Below are 22494 nucleotides of genomic sequence, written 5' to 3'. Positions count from 1 at the left end.
GGGCCAGGTGAATTTTTAACTTGTCTGAAAACTTCTAGTTCTCCCTGGCCTGCAGGCCTTTGCATAGAGGCTACGCCCTCTAACTGAATGTCCCCTTTCTTCTTCACCTGATGAATCTCTCCATGTGCTCAGAAGCCATCTCTCAAATGAAACTCTCTCTCTCTCTCTTTGGCCTTTCAATGATAGGTTAAGGATCTAAACTAGTCCCAAAGCATTTTCACCAACTGAGAAGAAAACTGCACACTCATTAAGCAGTTATTCCCATCTCAACTTCATGAGTATGTTCTTACACCTGACAAAGCTCTCAATACCTGATGGAAATCCATTTTCTTATCTGTTCCTGGAAAGCAGGCATTCCATCTTGCTGCGACCCCAGCACCTGACAATAAAGCCTGGCATAAAAATGTCTTGGCAGAGTATTTGAATTAAGGAGGTATGTTTAGGAATGGGTGGGTAAAAAAAGGTAGACATTTTAGATGTCTGTATATTAATATTTCTGAAAGGTTATGATGATTCCGAAAGGAAATTATAATTTGAGAGAGGAGAAGGCTTTTAAAGGACAGATCTTCAGAAAAAGCACTTCCTCTGATTCCAGCATTGGTTCTCCCACATTGGGATCCCCATCTATCCACAAGTAGCCTTTAATGCACCCTGCAGGAAGAGAGATTTCTCTCAGTCTTATCTTCTCTGCATTCCTTATGCCAGAGTTGGGAGGCTTCCCTGGGACCATGGTTTTCAGAAGGTGGGTGCTGAGCTAACAGACCCTGACGCTCAGGAGTTTCTTGAGAGAGCAGGTATTGGAGACAGGAATGAAAGAGAGGTATGGGGCCCAATTTGAATTTCCTCTTTACAATTCCCTTCCACCCTATGCACACTATGATGTAATTCCCAAGGACATACTTCAGTTTGGGACACTCCAAACCAGGTGTGTCCAACTTATGGTCCACAGCCACATGCAGCCCTGGACAGTTAGTATTGTGGCCTCACAAGATCATAAGTTTTTAACATTATGTGACTTTTGGCAATATTTTTCATGATTTGATTTTGAAATTTTTGAATGTGGCCTTTAGGTGACAATAGAACACTATAGAGAGGAGGATGCAATGTAGTGCTAACTCCACTGCCTATACCACACACGGTAAAGCCAAAACACATGGGTATCAGATACTACATCTGCGTGTGAGAATTGATAAGTAAAACACGTGATGACAGACAATAGTACTTTACCCTGCCTACATGTGTGTGAGGCTGAGATGACAGACATTTATTGTTATTAAGCAGATGTGTAGGGGAATGGACAGATCCATGACCCAGTGCAATGGACCAACTAATTCACTGGTCACCAACCAACTCCACATCCATGGATTCTGTGCCCTGTACAGCCAATGCCAAGTCTGAGACAGCTCTACAGTTTCTTTCCTTTCTGTATGGGGCTGCAGAAGTACTGACTAACTAACAACCCTGATCTTAGATGAGGCCAAAATCCAGAATAGAAGATCCTGATTGGATTCCATTTAATTTCCCTGGAGACATTGGAGATACTTCATTGTTTCAAATAGTCCTAAGAAGCACAGAGCCACAGAGGGGGGTACCAGGCAGCCAACCCGATGGAGAAAGAGGCCAACACCCTGGAGAAGAAGTAAGCACAGAAGAACTGGCTGCTTCTGGGAGAAATAACGGATGGGCCAGCAATGCTAGCCCCAAGAAAACCACAAGTTGGTAGAAACTTAAGAAAAAAACAAAACAGTGTAGAGTTTTATCCCAAGGGTGACCTTTCCACAGTGGGATAGAGTTGGAGAAAAAATCCAGTGCAGTGCCCACCATAGGGCCAGAGAAATAATCTGACACCATTTGGGGAAGGCATTGATTGAGACTGAGCCATAGAACACCTGTACTACAGCTTCACTTCAGGAATGAAGTGTTTCCTACTACAGTGACCGGGTGGGAGACAGCCACGGAAGACAGACTGGCGAGAGGGTGAGGTTTAGATAGCGATCCCCAGAGATCCCCTCAGAAGTCCATGCTCAGGCCAGGAAGGGAAATGCTGTATTCTGAGGTGTGAAGAGAGGCGGAGAGAACTGGCTTTTAGAGCTGGCCGGATCTGAAGGTGATGGCATTGAGCGCAGCATCCTGCATTCCGAGGAGGCCAGTGGTCTGACTGCTTCCCCATGTAGCAGTGTGAGTGGGGATATGTCTCAGCTTGGACAATTGCCATGGACTGGGGTTTATAGATGGGGGACATCTCGAATAGGGAGATCACCGCACAAACTCACAGGCTATAAAGAAGGGCAGAGAGGAATGTGGCTTACTAGATTCCAAAGACTGCAGGTTCTGAAAGAAAACCACTCATCTGTGGAAATACATAGGATTCTTTCTTTCCCTCTACTGTGTGTGTGTGTGTGTGTGTGTGTGTGTGTGTGTGTGTGGTTTTGGAGTTTTATTTGCCTTAGTGATCTGTTTTGTGACTTCCACTGTTATTATTTTAGACATTTCTGTTGTGTGGCTTTTGATCTTCTTCCCCCTTGATCCACCCTGAGACAGCTCTACATGTTGTTTCCTTTCTGCTTGGGGCTGCAGAAGTGCCAAGCAACTAACAACCCTGTTCTTAGAAGATCCTGATTGGATTCTACTTAATTTCCCTGAGCACTTTGGAGATACTTCATTTTATTATTACTTTGTTTGTTTGATTAGATCTTTTTTTCTCCTCATTTTTTTCTCTCTCTCTGTTTTAATTTGTTCCATTATTATTTTTTCCTTTTCCCTCTAGTTTAATCTACATTACTATCCTTTTTCTTGTTGATTTTTACTATTATTTTTATCTAATGGTACTGAGTTCCTTTTACTTCTTAATAAGATCCTTTATTTCACACTGTATCACCTTCTCGTATTCCATTGCTTAATCTTTCAAATTCGACTTTTTTTCATTGTCCCATTGCCCACAAAGTCTACCCTTACTAGTATAACCATTAAGCTTTATGAATCTGCAGATAGTTAACTATATCTTACTACATTTGAACACTGTTAATGAAGGTAAAATTGTTCTGTTGAGTAGATGGTTACTGTAGATCAGCATCTGGTTTTTCTTAGAGTCTACACTGTAAGTATGGCTTTTCTTTCTATGATTATGGGTAATACATTATTGGTTCTTAGGGTTTCTTAATGTGCAGTTTGTATTGACACTGTTGTTGCTGATTTTTCTACTTTAGCCAAGGTGACCTGGTTGTTGCAAACAATTGGTTTTCTCTATATGCTATTTCCTGGGTTGCCTGAGGGTCATAAATAATAATGCAGCAGCCAATCCTAAAGAACTGGGTACTGGGCCAAACCGGCTGTGACCTCTCAAATAAACGGAGGTGGTTAGAACCTGGAACAGAGGCAAAGCCCATAGCTAGCTATGGCCAGAGGACAACTCTGAAAAGTAGACGTTAAAGAAGTCTTCACACCAGCAATAAAGCAACACACTATAATCAACCCCAAAGCCTCAGCACAAAAAAATGAACAACCAAACAAAAATAGAAACAACAGAAAACAAGACAACAAAATGACACCGAACCTCCCAGTTCCACAAAGGTGATCCAGGGTGCATCATGGGGGAAGAAAACCAAAAGCCACACAGCAGAAATATCTGAAGCAATAACAGTGGAAGTAACAAAACAGATCAATAAGGCACTTGGAAAATTCAAAGCATATATAATAAAAGAGATAATGATCCTAAGAAAACAAATGATCAGCAATTCTAGAGAAGACACTAATAGAAACTTAGAGGCACTGAAGAAAAAGATGCAAGCATAAAATATTCCAAACTGATATTCAGGAGTGTCTTAGTTACTTTTCTTATTGCTGAGACAAACTACCTGACACCCAAAGTTAAGGCAGAAGGTTTAATTGGCTCACAGTTTGTAAAGGTTTTAGTTCATAGTTGGTTGGCTCCACGGTATGGTGGCACGGTAGAGCATTGCAGAGGAGAAACAGTTCATGGCAGGCAGAAGGCAGCAAAGCAGTGAAGTGGCAAGAAGTACCAAGCAATAAGAATTGACCCCAGTAGCCATCTTTTTGTCCCTTGCGTTCTGCACTCACATCCAGGGAGGGTCTTCCCTTTATCCACTCTCAGAACTATGCCAAATCAGTAAGTGGACTAATTTAGTAATCACACACCCTTAATCCCAGCATCACCATTTAACTCCAGCATTATGCACTGTAGATGCAGCCACTTGTGAAAATCCCCACCTATAAGTGCATGAAGCTTTGGGGGGACACCTAGACACAAGCCATAATAAGGAATTTAAAAATTCCTTATTATGAAAGTATAGGAAGCAAAACTGAACAATGTGAGGACAGGGTGTCAGATCTAGAAGACAGGAGTATGAATGGTGATCAGTTAATGAGAGACAGCTTCTTTAAAACAACACAAAATTGCCAGATGTGGTGGTACATGCCTGTAATTCCAGCACTGGGAGGGCTGAGGCAGGAGGATCACCACAAGTTCAAGGAGGCCAGCCTGGCTTACATAGCACCTGACTGTGTCTCAAAAAAGCAAAATGAAACAAAACAACAACAACAACAAAACAAACAAAAACCCCCTACAAGATAACATGAAAAATGGATCCAACAGCTGCTAGATGATACAAAGAAGACTAATCTAAGATTAACTGGAATGAGTAAAAAACCAGAAGATAGCACAAAGGCTATAAAAAACTGTTTACAGAAATAATGGCAGTGAGGCAGAAGGATCACTGTGAGTTTGAGACCAGCCTGGCCTACAAAGTGAGTTCAAGGGCAGCCTGAACTGCATAGTGAAACACTGTCTCAAAAAGACCAAAAAACAAAAAAAAGTAATGGAAGAAAAGTTTCCAAACGTGGGAAAACAGTTTAACACACAGATAATTGAGGCACATAGAGCCCCAAAAAGCCATGACCATAAAAGAACCACCTCAAGACACATCATAGTTAAAACACCAGAAATTCAACACAAGAACAGGATCTTAGAAGCTATTAGAGGAAAGCTACAAAGGATTTATAAAAGAAAACCCATCAGAATTACAGCACACTTTTAAATACAAACCTTAAAGTAAAGTCTGGAGTACAATGTTTCAACCCCTAAAAGAAATTCCTATGCAGGAAAGAAATTATAAGATAATTTTAAAATAATTATAAAATAATTTCAATTCCTAAAAGAAATTCCTATGCAGGAAAGTCTTCCTACGCAGACTGACAAATTATTGTTGAAATTTTGAAAATTATTGTTTGAAATTGATGGCAAAATAAGATACTTCCAGAATAAAGAGATCCTACAGAAATTTATGACCACTAAACTAGCCAAAAAATTCTCAATGATATCCTAGAAAGAGACAATGAAGATAACAATGCCAAAAGGTCCAATAGAATTAATGCACCAGGCAGGGTGAGCAATTAAGTAGAAGGGAAAGAAAGGGAATCAGCAGCAGGAAAATATGCAATGCCAGGAATAAGGCAATACCTATCAGTTATAACAATCAGTGTGAATGGCCTCAATTCGCCAAAGATGCAGATTAGCAGAATCTACCAAACAAAACCACAATCCAACAATATGCAGTATACAAGAAATACATTTAATTAAAAAAGAAATTCATGATTGAAAGTCAAAGAATGGAAAACAATGAGAATACCAAACCAAGCAGGAGTAGCTAGACTATTTTCAGACAAACCAGACGTTAAGTCAAAAGTGATCAGAAAAGACAAAAAAAGTGCTGTAGTCAGAGTTTACAAGGGAATAGATTTGATACAGGACACATAATTTATAAGATTATTTTATAATATTCACCCAAAGAGTCAGTGCTGAAGAGTGCAGCTGTGTCCACACACTAGAGACCCATAGAATCCAGCTGATAGCCTGGATGCCACAGCAATGTCCTACACTTCCAGCAAAAAGACCTAGAACCCATGACAATGTCTCATGCAAGTCTGTATGAAGGATTTGCACTGGGAAAGGCCACAGGTCAGTGGTGGAAGCCAGAAAGTCTGCACCAGAAGGGGAAAGATCTGTGCCAGCAGGCTGAGGGATCCATACTGGAGCCAGGAAGCAATGCTCAAGGTGAAGATCATAGCTTCCCCGAAAAGAACTGCAACCATCCTCAGTGATATATAAATTTTTGTATTGTTATCTATAGATTTGTGAGCAATGCTGTTGGTATTTTGATGGGGATTGTGTTAGATCTATGTATCAATTTTCTTTTTTTTGTTTGTTTGTTTTTTGTTTTTTTGAGACAGGTTCTTGCTATGCAGTGCAGGCTGGCGTTGAGCTCACTTTGTAGCCCAGGCTGGTCTTGAACTTTCAATGATCATCCTGCCTCAGCCTCCTGGGTGCTGGGATTACAGACGTGTAATCTGTACCAGCCACTACTCTCAGCTATGTATGAATTTTCTGAATATAGCCATCTTGACTTATTGGTTGTGCCTATCCAGGAACATGGGATATTCTTCCATTTTCTGATGTCCTCTTTAATCTCCCTTATCAGAGCATTGTAATTGTCACTGTAGAGGTCTTTCACTTCCTTGATTAGGTTAATTCCTAAGAATTTAATATTTCTTGATGCTATTGTGAGTGGTATTATTTTCCTAATTTTTTCTCAGTGAGTTCATTATTAGTGTATAGGAATGCTACTGATTTTTGTGTTGATTTTGTATCCTGTTGTATTTCTGAATTTGGTTATTAATTCTGGGAACCTTTACATGGATTTTTGGGGTTTGTTCAGAGTTAGGTCATCTGCAAATAATGATACTTTGACTTCTTTCTTTCCTGTATGCATCTCTTTTATTTTTTCTCTTGCCTGATTGCATTGGCTAATATTTTGAAAATTATGCTGAATAAGAATGACAGTGGACATCCTTGTCTATTTCCTGATTTCAGTTTTCCCTTATTCAATATGACATTGGCAGTAAGTTTGTCATCAATGGCTTTTATAAGACTGAGATAAGATTCTTCTATCCATACTTTTCCTGGTGTTTTTTATCATGGAAGGATGTTGAATTTTGTGAAATGCCTTTTCTGCATTTATTGGGGTGATCATATGATTTTTGTCCTTGCTTCTGTTTATGTGATGGGTTACATTTCTTGATTTGCATATGTCAAACTATCCTTGTATCCCTAGGATGAAGCTTACTTGGTCATGATGTATGATTTTTTTGGATGGTTTGTTACATTCAGTTTTCCAGGATCTTGTTGAGGATTTTTTTGCATCTGTGTTCTTTAGAGAGATTGACCTATAGTTCTTTTTGGTTGGGTCCTTGTCTGATTTTGGAATCAGGGTAATGCAAGCTTTCAGGAATGACTTTGGGAGTACACTTTCCCTTTCAGTTTCATTAAAGAGTTGGAATAATTTTGGCATTAGATCTTCACTGAAGTTCTTGTGGAATTTAACCGTTAATTCGTTAGGTCCTAGGCATTTCTTAGAAGTGGATTCTTCTCAATATGGAGGTTCTTCAAAAAATTAAAAATAGAAATTCCATTTGACCTAGCTAGTTCCCTTCTAGGTATCTTCCCTAAAGAGTTAAAGATATCATTTTACAGAGATACATGCATACCCATGTGTATAGCAGCACAACTTATAATAGCTAAATCTTGAAAGCAGCCTATATGCCCATCAAAGGATGAATGGACAAAGAAAATGTGGCATTTATACACAATGAAGTACTACCCTGCCATAAAGCGGGATAAACTTGAGGCATTTGTAGGTAAATGGATGCATCTTGAGACCATAATGTTAAGTGAAACAAACCAATGCACAAGTTTAAATATTGCATGGTTTCTCTTGTATGAGAAACCCCAAATATGGAGTAAAAGAAAAGATAATAGCAAGTGGGGAGAAATGGGAAGGGGGACAAGAGATGGTGGGATGGGAGAGGGAAGGAAGTGACAAAAATGAAGAAAAATGGAAAGAGCTTTTGTAAGTGGGAAGGGAAGCAAGAGTTGGAGGGAACAGCAGGGATGGGAGGGGAAGGGCACAGAAGAATTACAATGTGTGCTGTACATGGACAAACTCCCCATGATAAATGGAACCATGCACTGTAAATATGTACTAATACACTTGTTCTTAGCCAAAAGGCCAAGAAGCCAGAAATATGTATTAATAAAGAAATAAAATGTGATGCATAAAAGTAAACATGTGAGTTTTCCTATTAATTTAGATGTGGGCCAAGACAATCCTTCTTAACTCATTGTGGCCACCCCAAAAAAGCTTGGACACACATTGTTTAAACCCTTATGAAAGAAATAATATTTCCTCAATTATCAGGGAATAGTCCTTGCTCTGTGGTGCATTACCCTCAATTTTATGATGAATTTTTTTTAATCTCCTTCTACCTTTGCTGACATTCTTAAAGATCTGCATTCCGTTTTAGCAGCTGCTCTCTCGTGATTAACCAAATGCCAGGGATTATGTCACATGACTTCAGTCCAGCTGTTCTTCAGTCAGGAAGGGCTGAGCTGAGCTGCAAGGAGGAACATAGTAACATCACCTGAATGTGCTGCTCCTCCGGCTTGGGATGACTCCGCACTGATTTAGTAGCAGGCCCAACTTGCTTAGGGTGACGCTGCTTTTTCTCTTCCCCTCATCTTCACACCCAGACCCATCACAACACCTGCCCGTTCTACCTCCTTAGCATGTCTCACATATATTCCATTCCCTAACTCCATGCCCTCACTCAGGCCTGTTACTGAAATCTCATAAATGCACTATTTGGTTCCACTCTCAAATGTGAAGTGGTTCACATTTTTGCCCATGTATGGTCCTTTAAAGATTCACTACTGAGGAAAATTCAGCCCTCCTCACGTGGGATGTAAGATCTGCTATTGGATCTGACCTCTGTTTATCTCTAGACCTACCCTGTCTATTGTTATTGTTAATACTGTGTGCTAGGGATCAAATCCACGGCCTTGTGCCTGCCAAGCAAGAGCTCCACAGCTGAGCTACATCCCCAGCTCTTGCATTGTCTAGTATGGCAGCCACTCACCAATGAAGCCATTTAATATTTTGTCACCATCTGGCCAGAAGCTTTATTGTTTCCTAAATAAGCATCCTATGTACTTTGACATGGTTGAAAGTTATTTCCACATTACTGCAATAAATATTTATCAAAAATAGCAGTCATCTCAGTAAGCATATAGACTTCTTTCATCACTAAAGACTTCCAAAAATAACTGTTCTGTATCAAGAAACTTATAAATGTCACAAGCAAGCTAAGTAATGGTCTGCACAGGACAGAAATAAAATTTCTGCTGGGGAACCCAATGGATTGCTTTCTCCATCACACTTTTTAAAAATCTTTTGAGGGGCTGGGGATTTAGCTCAGCGGCACAGCGCCTGCCTGGCAAGCACGAGGTCGTGAGTTCAATTCCCACTACCAGAAAAAAAACAAACAAACAAAAAAAAATCTTTTGAGACAGGATTTCACTATGCAGTTCAGGCTGGCCATGAATCCAGTTTGTAGCCTATGCTGGCCTTGAACTCATAGCATGTGCCACCATGCCCAGCATCGATCATACTTTTGATTACTATTTTTCATAAAGACAACTAGCTTTTTTTGCAGTGCTTAATCTGAGAGAGGATGAAAGAAGCCAACAGTTTAGGAGAAAAACTGCTTCCATAAATATTTCCAGTGTAGCTGGGCATGGTGGCACCCACCTGTAATCCCAGAACTTGGGAGGCTGAGGCAGGAGGGTCATCGTGAGTTTGAGACCAGCCTGGGCTACAAAGTAAGCTCAAGCCCAGCCTGAACAGCATAGTGAGACCCTGTCTCAAAAAAGACAAAAAAAAAAAAAAAAAAAAATCAGTGTAAACCACAAGCACATTTTTCAGATAATAATGTCAAAAGTTGAAGAGCTGTGACAAGCAAGTACATATTCATTAGATATGAACAATTATGTAACAAAATCTCAGCAACAATAAGCATGTTGCTTGTGTACTTGAAAAAACAACAAATTTCATGGTTTTAATATTGTATCTTAAGACATTATAAGAACATGGTATTTTAGGAGATTCAAAATGAAAATCACATATACATAATTCCACCATGGCTTCCTCATATGATTAAAGTTCTGCACTGTCCCAACCTTTCCTAACCATGACCACATCTCTACTGTGAAGATACACTGAGAATTAGAGCGGGAGGACGCATCTCCTGTGTCTTTGTTTCATAGACAAATGTAAAAACAGCAAGCACCTGTCTGTTGCATAGACTCAGGTGTTTGTCATGGGCTCATCACAGTCACAAAGTGCTAAGCCCTAAATGTAGGAGTGGGGGGTTGTGGGTAACCTACTACGTATTTCTCTCTGGTCTCTGCACCAAAACCTCTACATCACTTAGGACATTACTTTCATATTCTGTTTAAATTAATTAAAATGCAATGAAATAAAAATCCATTTCTTCAGCTGTCCTAGCCCTGCTTGGCCCGTGGCTACTCAGTCAGTGAAGATGGACATTTCCGTCATTGTAGAAAGTTCTGTTGGACACTACCCTCACCCCGCTGCACCTGAACTCGAACTTCCAGATGACTCACTTCGCTGTGCTGTAGCTGAGTGACTTGCTTTGACAGGAAGACCTGCCCAGCCCAGCTGTGCTCTTCAAAACACAGCTCATAGACCTTCCTATTCAGTGAGTCCGTCTCAACCGAACATTCTACCCTTGTACAACGAGTCATTTTTTCACTTGAGGTCCCATTGCACCCTGCAAACTTCTGCCCCTAGCACACCATGTCACCTGCTGTTATTCATGTTTGTCTCCCTTTATTATAATGTACACCTGGGATTAGGGCAGAGAGCCAATCACACTCACCATTATGTCCTCAGCTTCCTAGGCTAATGCCTAAGCTCCAGGATGTGCCAATAAGCATTTTGTAAATGAATTAATATTAAAATAAATTTTCTAAAGACAAGATTCTTTCCGACTGCAAAAACTGAGAGCATCGTATATCAAACTTCCCACTGATGGAGAAAAATCTTAAAAAACTATGTTTTCAGATAAATCATTACAGTATTGTATATCCTCTTCTAAATCACAGTCTCAAGTTAAATTTGTGTTTCAGTCAAAATTAATCTTCGAGAATCTTGACAGATGGAGAGGATAATAGCAGCGGTTTGACAGGTGTAAGGATGAGCTTGGGTGCACGTGGAAGCAGTTCTGTTTTCCACAATCATTAGGTACACACTTACGTTAAAAAGCACGAATATCTGACTAGACATTCAAATCTCTATTAAGTATCTAGGCTAAAAATCATCCAAGGGAACTGTTCCATTATAAAAGTAACGCATGCTTTTCAAGAAATTGTTTTTAGAACATGTAAAACTCTTGAAGATGCAAGCATAGGCCAGAACTTTCTGAACAAAACCCCAATGGTACAAGAAATAACAGCAAAAATCAACAAATGGGACTATATCAAATTAAGAAGCTTCTACACAGGAGAGGAGCCCACCAACAGAGTGACGAGAGACCTACAGAACAGGAAAAGTTTTGCCAGCTACTCCTCAGAGGGTGAATATCCAGAAAATACAAAGAACGCAGAAAAGTTAGATGTCCTCAAATTTAAAGACCCAATCCAACAATGGGCATTCTAACTGAGGATGTAGTACTTACATGAGAAGTACAAATGGCCAATAAATAGAGGAAAAATGCTCAAGGTTGCTGGCCACTGAAGAAATGCAAGTTAAAACAACATTGAGACTTTATGTCAGTGCAGGAAAAATGGCGATCATCAAGAAATCAATAGGGGCTGGGGATTTAGCTCAGCGGCAAAAGCGCCTGCCTGGCAAGCGCAAGGTCGTGAGTTTGGTTCCCGGTACCAGAGAAAAATAAAACAAAACAAAACAAAACAAAAAAACAAAAAACAAACAACAAACAAAAAAAGAAATCAATAAATAATAACCGGTATCATCAAGAATAAGCCAATAATAACCATTGGCAAGACTGTGCGTATGTGTGGGGGACACTTCTCCATTGATGGTGGAGAGCAAATAGGTACAACCACTGTGGAAATCAGTGTGCAGGGTCCTCAAAGAACTAAAACTAGAGTTCCATTTGACCTCTCTTGAGGTTTTCTTTTCTTTTTTTTTTTTTTTTTAATCAGCTTCATTTTCTTACTTTGTTTTTTCTGGTAGAACCTATAACAGAGTTCAGCACATGATATGTGTAGAATAAACATGAAAAATAAGTGCAAAAACCTGCTTTGATATATAGATAACCAAAGGCATGTCATAGGTATGTCATGTGGTAGGTTTCAAGGAAGGTTTTGTAGCTATTCTTGCTGGTCATTTGATTGCTGTTTCTTTTTTTTATTGCAATAAACATTTTTATTTATTTTTTTATTTTAAAAGTAAAAGAACAAAAACACATTAACCAACAGACAACCATTTACAAAGTAGCACAAGAACAGTACAAGTGACACTGAAAAACACAGAAGGTGAGAGGGAATTACATCGTTGTACTGCTGACTTCTATTGCTTTATTGAAAGGAACAGTTCATGATTAACTGATCAATCTTGCACGTCTGTATTTGTTTTCCTGAGTAACCACATTGAAGTTATCAATATGGCATACAAGCATTGTTTGATAATGCATACAAGCATTATCAGTATGGCATACAAGCACCTTGTCACTTTGAGCTGTTTAATTTAATAAATTTTATTTTCTCGAGCAGCTTTAGCCTCAGAGACGAATGGAGTGGAAAGCCCAAAGTTCCTGTCTGCCCCGTGCCCGGCCCACCTCCTCCTCCGCCACCATGGCACACCACGCAGCACACCTCTTATGCGATGAGTGTGCGCTGACAAAGCACTGTCACTGAAACCCACGGTGGGAATTCGGGTTAGTTTTTGGTGCTGATTTGGACAGATGTATAATGATGACCTGTATCTAGGTATCCATGTGTTATAACATCATACAGAATATTTTCATTGCTCTAAAAATCCTCTGTGCCTTGCCTATTCATCCCTCCCTCCTTCCTAACTCTTGTGAGTCATAGATCTTTTTTTTTTTTTAGTAGTGGGAATCAGACTCAGGACCTCACACTCGCTAGGCAGGCCCTGTGCCACTGAGCTATATCCCCGGCCCGTAGATCCTTCTATAGACCCCTACTGTTGCCTTTTCCAGTGGATTCATGCAATAGGCAGCCTTTTCAGATCGCCTCTTTCACACAGAAACAAGCATTTAAACGTTCTCCATGTCTTTTCGTGGCCTAATAGTTTACTGTTATTGCTGAATAATATTCAGCATATGTATATTGCACAGCTTATTTACCCGTTCACCTATTGAAGGATATCTTGGTTGCTTCCCAGGTTAGGCAATTGTGAATAAGGCTACGATAACCATTTATGTACAGGCTTTTATGTAGACATAAGTTGTCAGCGCATTTGGGTAAATACTGAGGAGTGCAACCGCACAGTAAGAGTCTGTTTAATTTTGTAAGAAAATGCTGAATGGCTTTCTGAAGGGGCTGTGCTATTCTGCATTCACAACAGCAGTGACAGAAGAGTTCTAGTTGTTCCATACGTGCCAATTACCGTAGTGCGGTCGGTGTTTATTCTGGGCCATTATAATAAGTGTATAGTGGTCTTGTTGCTTTAATTTGCAATTCCGTAGTGACACAGGATGTTGAGCATCTTTTTGTACACTTATGCGTCATCTCTGTGTCTTCTTTGGTGATGTGACTGTTCAATTTTTTGTTCATTTTAAACGTTTGCTCTTTCTTATTACTGCATTTTAAAGAGTTCTTTGTATATTTTGCATAATAGTGTTTGCAAAATTTTTTTCTAGGTCTGGCTTGTCTTCTCATTCTCTTAAGGAAATCTTTATTGGAGCAGAAGTTTATTTGCAATTATTTGGGTGTGTTTGTTACTAGGACTGAACTCAGGGCTTCATGTGTGCTAGGCAGCTCTGCTACTGAGCTGCATTTCCAGGGCTAGAAGTTTTAAATTTTTATGAAGTCCAGCTTACTCTAAATATTTTTCTTTTATGGAATATGCTCTTGGTGTTTCACTTAAAAGTCTTCATACACCCAAGGTTCCCTAGACCTTTTTCCTGTTTTCTTCTAGGAGTTCTATAATTTTGTGCTTTACATTGAGGCCTGTAGTCATTTTGAGCTAACTTTTGTGAATGGTGTAGTGTTTATGTCTATTTCTTTTCAGTTGGTATGTCCAGTTTCCCCAGCACTGCTTGTTGAAAAGATTTTCCTTTCTCCTTTGACTTGCCTTTGCTCCTTTGTACTTTATTGGCACAAGAATTTTAAAGGAGTTTCCAATTTCAAATTATGCTTTTGTAATCTGTTCCTTTAATAGCAGCATGTTGGTTGATTATTCAAAACATCCTACTACCCAATTTTTCATCTTCCTTTTCTGTGTGTGTTTGATTCACATACAAAGCCAAAGCCTCACACTTGTGAGGCAAACACTCTGCCTCCGAGGTATACTCCCAGCACCTTCCTTTTGTTTTTTAATTGTGACTCAGAAAATTAATTAAATAGCAATTATTTTTGGTAAAATTCATTCCTTGAATTACTGTAGTATTTTATTATTATTGTTTAATGTAATGTGCTACCTTCCTAGGAAGTAAAACATTTTGGAAGCAGCTTTATTGAGGCATAATTGACATACAATAAACTGCTGGTTTAAAGTGTATAATTTGATAAATATTGACATATGTAGATACCCATGAGATCAGCTCCACAATAAAGATAAAGGACACCAGCGCCCCATAATGTTTCCTCCTGGCCAAGTTTAACCTCTCACATCTGTTCTTTACACCACTAACCTCTATAGCCACTAACCTGCTTTTTGTATCAAAGGATTAGTTTGCTTTTTCTAGAATGTTAAGTACATGGAATCTATAAATTTACTAGTTTTGTTCAGCTTCCTTGAAACAGCATATTTTGAGGATCATTAATGTTGCTCTGTATATCAATAGTTAATTTTATTTATTGCTGATCAGTATTTCAGTACATGGATACACTGTAACTTCTTTATCATAATTAAGTCCAAGTTGTTAGCTTGGTAAAAATAAAGTTCTTTGGCTCAAAAATCAGACAATAGACCATACTAGAAACTCTTTAACATGAAAGAAATTCCCGAGACAAGGATATGAAAAATAAAATTGCGAGAAGACACTTGTTAGGTGAAGATTAGGAAACTTGTGATGATGACAAAGTATGAAAGAAATATAGAAAGCAGTGAAGGATTTGGAAAAGCAAGGAAGGAACAGAAACTGAGAAATCAGCCATCACAAGTTAGTAGCAGGTGTAACTTTGAATTTCAAAACATTTCAGTTTAATGAACTTAATTATGATTGCTACTCAAACATATCAGTCTTGAGCCCTGGAACCTGTAAATGTTACCCTGTGTGGAAAAGGCATTTCTGCTGATATAATTAGGTTAAGGATCTGGAGATGAAGAGATTGTCTAGGTGGGCCCAAATGCCATTACCAATATCCATGCAAAGAGTGGTAAGATAGACACGCAGAGGAGAAGCAAATATGAAGATGAAGGAGAAGGGGGAGACAGAGAGAGAGAGAGAGAGAGAGAGACAGAGACAGGGACAGAGACAGAGAGAGAGAGAGACAGAGAGTCCAAAGAATGCCAGTGTGCCAGAACTGGAAGAGGAAAGAAATAGATTTTCCCCTTTGAGTTTCCAGAAGGAGCATGGCCTTCTGACATCTTTAACTCAAACTTGCGACCTCCAGAGCCAAGAGAGAATATATGTCTGTTGTTATAAACTAACTAGGCTGTATTAATTTGTTACTATCATCATAAGAAATTAATGTAAGACTTTTTCAAATAACACAAGCTAATCTAATTGTACAAAAAAGACATATTAATAGCATGAAGTGATTAAGCACTTACCCGTTGGATATAAACAGTGTGATCTTGGCAATGTTAAACTCCATGAGCCTCTTCCTCATCCGTGCAATAGTACAGTAGCAACCAGCGATATCTCTCTTTTCAGTAATAGAACCCAGGAAGTGCTGAGCAACACTCCCAGCCTTTTTTTTTTTTTTTTTTTTTAAATTTTGGGACAGGGTCTTGCGTAGTTGCACAGGCTGGCCCTGAACTTGCAATCTTCCTGCCTCAGCCTCCCAAGTAGCTGGGATTATAGGTGTGTACCAATGTGCCAGGCACTCATATGATTCTTGTAGTGTTTAAATTATTTAAAATGCAGAAAATGCACCTGAAACAAGCTTAGCACTTGAAATGTTAGCAGTTGTGGCAAGAAAAAAGGTCATAAAAAGAGAAAGAAGGTAATACAACAGATAGAGTGTTGTTTTTATGTTTGTTTGTTAAGCAAGTATCCCTTCCTGAAAGACAAAGGTTTTCAGGGGTCCAGGAGGAGCTTCAAAGACTGCAGGGACCTGATGCAGCACTCCAGCTTTTGTTTGAGGACCTGACAACGAAAGTTTTTTTCTGAAGGGAGGTGTGACTTTAACAGGTCCTCAGAGGGATTTTATGACTGAAGAAAGGCCACAATGGAGAACATGGAAAAGACTGGGATGGTGAAAACAGGGCTGAGTTCAGAGGGGAGAAGCCCGTCCAACAGCCCCTCAGGGCTTCTAGTCTCCATCTTCTCACTGAACCAGAACTTCACAGTCTGTTGGGCAGGAGGGTCAGGGAGCACAAAACGGTGCTGACACCAAGAAGGAAGAAGTTCCTTCCTGCTGCTTGAGGACAGGTGCTTAACCTCATCCTACTTCTCCAATCAATGCATAAGCTAAGAGGAGTGCTGTTCTCCCTGAGCGCAGCTTCTAGACAAGTTCCCAGTGTCCTCCAGTGTGATGCAGTCCCCAGCCTGTTCTACACAGAAACCTGGGAGTGGCTACAGAGGTCAGTGTGGGCAACTCAGAGTGGTTCTAGAGAGTGAGACCAGCCTAGAGAGGCAAAGGTAGGATGGACAGGCCTGGTAACCATCCTGATGTCTTCAGATTATAAAACCACAAAAGGAGGATTTTCAACTGGAGAGATCCAAGTATCTCCTTATATCTGATAAGGAGGTAGAGGTCGGTGGAGTCTAAATATCAAACAACAGTGAAATGAAAATGTCTGTAGTGGGCCATCAGTGCTATTACTGAAAGTGGTGCCCTAACTTTGGAGTCCTTACAAATCCATGCATGTGAGATACTGTTAAAGCTGAATGGCAAATTCTATGAGAGAATTACTGAGAAGGTTTACGCCCAGGGTCTGACTTTCGCTCCAAGATGGAAAAATGATTAGATTGTTTTTCTTGAGAGATCAGCACACCTCCTAAGAAGGAAGAAGTTCCTTCCTGCTGCATTAATGCCATCTTTTACACTAGTGTAAAAAATTGCTTCCAAATGCAGCCTTGGTGATTTACAATATGTGACAACTATTCCAATGACTTGAATGATTTTCTATATAGACCACAATGGCCCTATTCTTACATTTATGCAAGGGAGCGCCCTATCATCAAAATAGGGCCTGACAGCTACAAATTCTTCCATTTGTTCCCCCAACCTGACAACTGCCGCATATACTTAAATGCAACCATCTGCACCGAGAATTTTACAAAATTCAAGATGCTGACATAAAATAGGTTTTAGTGGAAAGTAACCCACAACACCCTATTGTGCAGGTCAGAAAATATTAAGTTCTTACCCATTCATTACACATTGTAATTACTCAAGGACAGTCACGCTATGTTGGACTTCATAATATGATCCATAGTTTAAAACGCCCCTGCCAATTTCCTCCTCAGTGTTTTTGATAATGCTTTTCCTTCCAAAACTTGTCTTATTTTACCAGTCCCAATCCTACCCAACCTGCAAGCTCAGCTAAGCCTGACCTCCTCCCCGGAGCTTCTCCCGCTCTCTCTAACCCACAGTAGCCTATCCTGCTGGCCCTCTATCCCTCTGCTCTCCCCGAGCCACCTTTGCTACTGGCACTTCCTCAGACACACGCTGTCCTTCCCAATGGCACACAGGAACAGCTAGCACTTACCATATGCCAGCACGCTGGTCAGCACTTTATTTTGATGAATATTTAATTCTATATTAACCTTCTGTGGGAGGTACCATTATAATCCTCATTTTGCAAAAAAGGGAAATGAGACCATGAAAAAAATTCCAATTATGCAAGGTCAACAAGGTATTAAGCAGTGGCGCCAACACTTAAACTCTTGCTGTCTGCCTTTACTGCAGCTGACTCAGGAGCAGCCAGTGGATGAGAACTGCTTTCCAAAATTCTTTTGAAAAAACAAGACCAAAACAAAACAGCAGCAAATAAAAGTCTTTCCATGTTGCCGCAGTACTTAGCCTAATTATAACAGACAATGATATTCATAGTTTTACTACAGTTTATGTATTTTCCAGGAAACCTGAAGACCCAAGAAGGATAGTTTTCGCCAGTAGTCAGGCAAATTAAAAAAAAAAAAAAAGTCCGGCAAGATGCTATAGCAATAGAAGGGAATCTATAGTGAACGTGATTGCTTACTTCCTGTAATAAATCATTTCAGAAGGGTACTGCTACTCATACTACGTAGGCAAGAAAACTGAAGCACAGAGATAAGGTAACTTGTCTCTACAGACTCCAGCCTATGTTTGACATGCACGCTATCATCCCACAGCTTCTACATGAGATGCTTATTTGCAAGGGGATTTAGAAATCACAGGGAATATAATGTGAGGAAGATGGCCTTCTTCCATACAGCAGCCGTGCCTAACCTTGTAGGAATGTGCAGGAGTCCTCTCCACTAAAGGATTGCATAAGCCAACCACTATTGGGGAAAAGAGCTGGGGTTAGGATCTCACTGCTAATTGCTGCCATCGCCGAGCTAGCCTCAAGGGGGCGCTGCTTCCCTTTGATACCTTGCTTTCACTTGATTTTTAAAAACTGCACAGCAATCCCAAAGCAAAGCTGAAATTTTTAAATCAAAACTTACTTAAGGCCAGAGTAATCAGACAAATGAGGAAGGCGCATAACACAGAACAGTGTAATCTGGTTACAAGATGGACCTTGGTCTCCAAATCCTTGAACATAATGGATATTAAAGTCAGACCCAAAGAGGACAGGGTGCAAGAGAAGGTAGACGTTCCCTGTGGCTGAGAATTCAGAGCTCCTATTTCCTCTAGCACAGCCTGTCCCACATACGAGGGACACTGTAGATGACCACTCTCTTGGGGTGATGGCTCCCCCTCTGGCCACCTGGTGCAGGTTGGAGACTGGTTCTTGCCATGATTTGAGCTTTTATGTTGCTCCAATATTAATATTATCCATATTAAAATTCACACGTTAAATTCACAGGTTAATTCCCTAGCACGGTATTGGAAAGTCTTCATGATTAATCACTGATCTTTCTTTCCATCTTTATTTCTTACAACCTTCACTTATTAATGCATTAGATTACATTTTCCTAACAATGCCGTTCCTCATAAATTTCTCTCTGCTTAGATTATGCTATATTCTTCTCATCGAATCTGCCAACTGAAGTTGGAACAGTCTTTCAAGGCCCAACTTGAGATTAGCCACCAGATTTCTCTGAATTCCCACAACCTTTGTTAAAACCTCTGTTGGACACTCCCTACTTTTGACATTTTGTTGCAGTTACCATGGTTTATAAAGCCATCATATCCCACCCACTACTGTTTGATATATCTCTGCAGCTAGCATATGACTAGCTAGCATATGACTGCAGTAGGTTTTCCATGAATGTTTAATGAATGATTGAATCTAATCTCCAGTCTAAATTCCCTAAAATTTGAAAAAAATTACATTGTTATTTCATTTAGGAGTTAAACCACTCTTCTTAATTAGTACCAGATTTTCCCTTGAGTTTCTCCACTCAGAGTCAGAGTTCTAGGAAAAATAAGAACCATCTGTCATAGGCACTTATTCAAGCACTATGATCATGTAAGGTTGGGAAAACGTGACTGAATGTAATGCAGACTTGGGGAGGTGTTTGGCTTTACAAAACTATGATATTACTTTAAAGCTGGCTCCACTTTTAAATCCAAATAACCCAGAAAATGGCCCAAATGATGTATTTCTCTGTGATGAGTCATAAAATATGACATTAATATTATAGAAACATTACACTTGAATGTATAATTGAAAGAGACCATGGTTGATGGTATTTTTAGGAAAAGCCTTTCTCCTCAAGAAAACAGGAATAGGTTATATAATCATTAATTTAAAAATGTTATTGGTGCTTTATGAAGATTCAAGACATTTGATCCACTAATATCCTTAAATTTCTACCAAAGTGACATCACAATACTCTTTTGAAAGATGCATATCACTTATTCAGAAAGAAAAAGCAATATATTTTCAGCTCTTATTTCTTAGCAGTGCAAGAAATTAATTTTCTTAAAACATGAAAGCTCTTCCCTCTAAATGCTATTGTTTTCCATTTCAGGCTCAGAAAATTTCCCCTACAGCCAGACTTTCTCATATTTGTTTTTAAAGACTTTGATAACCCCTTCTTATGACCTTTAAAAAATGGCAATCTTTTTCTTATAGATCATTTTATGTTTAAATAGAAATAAATTTATATGGTGACAGAATTGCTAAGTTGAATTTATGTAAAATAGGGTCCAGCGAGGCAAACTGGGACCTCTCCCTGGGACCATGAAGGGAAAGCTATGGAGCTGTACTCATGATGGAGAATATGGCATTGCCACCTTTTTAATCTGCAGAAAACTTCAGTGTGTCCCTGGTGGTATCCCTAGTGACATCCAAGAATGGGTGCAAACATTCCCCACACAGGGGCCCTCATGATGTCCTTTTAAATAAAAGGGAGAGTAAAGTGTTCAATTAATACCTCAGGCTGAGTTCCTGGGTCCTAGAGAGGGATGGAACAAAAGTTAAATTGTCATAAATATCACTTGTGAGTTAAAAGTGTTTTGAATCAATGAAGTAAATTTAGGGTCAAAAGGTCAGTCAGTTCTTTGAAATGGTCTGTCTGTAAGTCCTCTATTTATTCACCGGGTAGAGAGGCCTCATAGTGCATGTAGATTTTTAACTCTTATTGTACAGGTTCTCAAACTTTCTTGGCTTTTAACACTTTTAGTGTCTCAATAATTTTTTCTCTAGGCTTAAAGAAGTACCCACCTCCTCCTTTCAAAGAAGTTCTGGACTTATACCTAAATAAGTACCTAAAAGATCTAAACAATGTAACATAGTCATTTGCATGTATCTTAGTTACTTTTCTTCCTGCTGGGAACAAATACCCGACACCCACAAGTTAATGGAAGAAAAGCTTGCACTCACACTTTGTAGAAGTTTCAGGCCATAGTCAGCTGGCTCCAAGGCAGGGTAGCATGGAAAAGGGGAAATAGTTCATGGCAAGGCAGGCAGGAAGCACCAAGCAGCAACAGCAAGCCTGTCTTTCCCTCTCAATTCCGTTCAGGCTGTTAGTTGGTGCCACTCACACCCAGGGTAGGTCTTCTGTCCTTAGTAAATGCAACTAGCCACACCAGAGCTATGTGAATCCAATCTGTGGGCCGATCCAGTTATTATGTACCCATAACCCACATTCACACACCCTAGATCAGTGAAGGCAAACCTTTTAGAGACTAAGTGCCCAAACTGCAACCCAAAACCCATTTATTTATTGTAAAGTGCTAACAGGGCAATGAAATCTGAATACTGAGGTTTTTGTGTAGAAAAAACAACTCAGACACTTGGCCCACAGGCTGACCGAGAGGGCTCTGTGTGCGTGCCATAGGTTTGCCACCACTGTGCTAGATGCAACCACCTCTGAAAAGTCCCACCTATGAGCATGCCAACCCACTGGGGTGGGGGGCAAGGAAAGTTTTCGTGGATGAAGTCCCAAGATTAAACAATACAGGTGTGCAAGATACCAGCAAAAACAGCAGGCAGCACGGAGCAGAGCACAAAGTGCAAGACAGCCACTTTCATCTTTACTGTATAATTCTTATACAGGTTGTTATCTCATGTTTACATTCTTACATAGTTCTGTAACTAACACGTGTGTTTACCTGTGCTAAGCCATGGTTACATAACTCTATCCCACTGTGCGCCTGTGTCAGACAGGCAGGGTCACGTCCTCAGGAGTCCTTAGACATCCCTGAGCTTTGAAGCAGTCTGAGTGGTTCCCCACATGGCACATGAAGCTTTAGGGAGACACCTAAATACAATCAATAACACCCTGGTATCTTGACAAGTATGTAACTGTGTTTCCCTTGAAATTTAAAAAATCCTGCTGTACTCGTATGAAATTGCTAACAATATCTGAAGGTCACTTGGTGTACAGTTTAGGAACCTTGTCTCAATGTTTTAGAGCATTTAGAAAACAATCCTATTCTAGTTCAGATATAGCTTCCTTGTGGAAAATAGCTAACTGAAATTGCTGTGATGTCACATATCTCTAGAAAATAAATAATTATTGTACCACCATGAATAGATTTCAGAAACATAAGGTTAGGTGACGAAAAAAGACAAATTGTCAAATGATGTGCACAAACTAACAGCATTTATTTAACCTTTATATCTGATTTATACTATACAAATG

The 22494-nt window shown here is 39.7% G+C and overlaps 1 protein-coding gene across 12 annotated transcripts in view; it reads right to left on the bottom strand.

The window, feature by feature from the left end:
• The window catches only part of LOC102026408 (small integral membrane protein 8), a 119341-nt gene that overhangs the window by 48781 nt on the left and 48066 nt on the right, over nt 1-22494 (bottom strand). The window lies entirely within an intron of this gene.

Source organism: Chinchilla lanigera, unplaced genomic scaffold (genome assembly GCF_000276665.1).
Source record: "Chinchilla lanigera isolate Chin_1 unplaced genomic scaffold, ChiLan1.0 scaffold00010, whole genome shotgun sequence".
NCBI lineage: Eukaryota > Metazoa > Chordata > Mammalia > Rodentia > Chinchillidae > Chinchilla > Chinchilla lanigera.
Note: the sequence above shows the minus strand (reverse complement) of the source record. Positions and strands in the feature narration are given on the sequence as shown.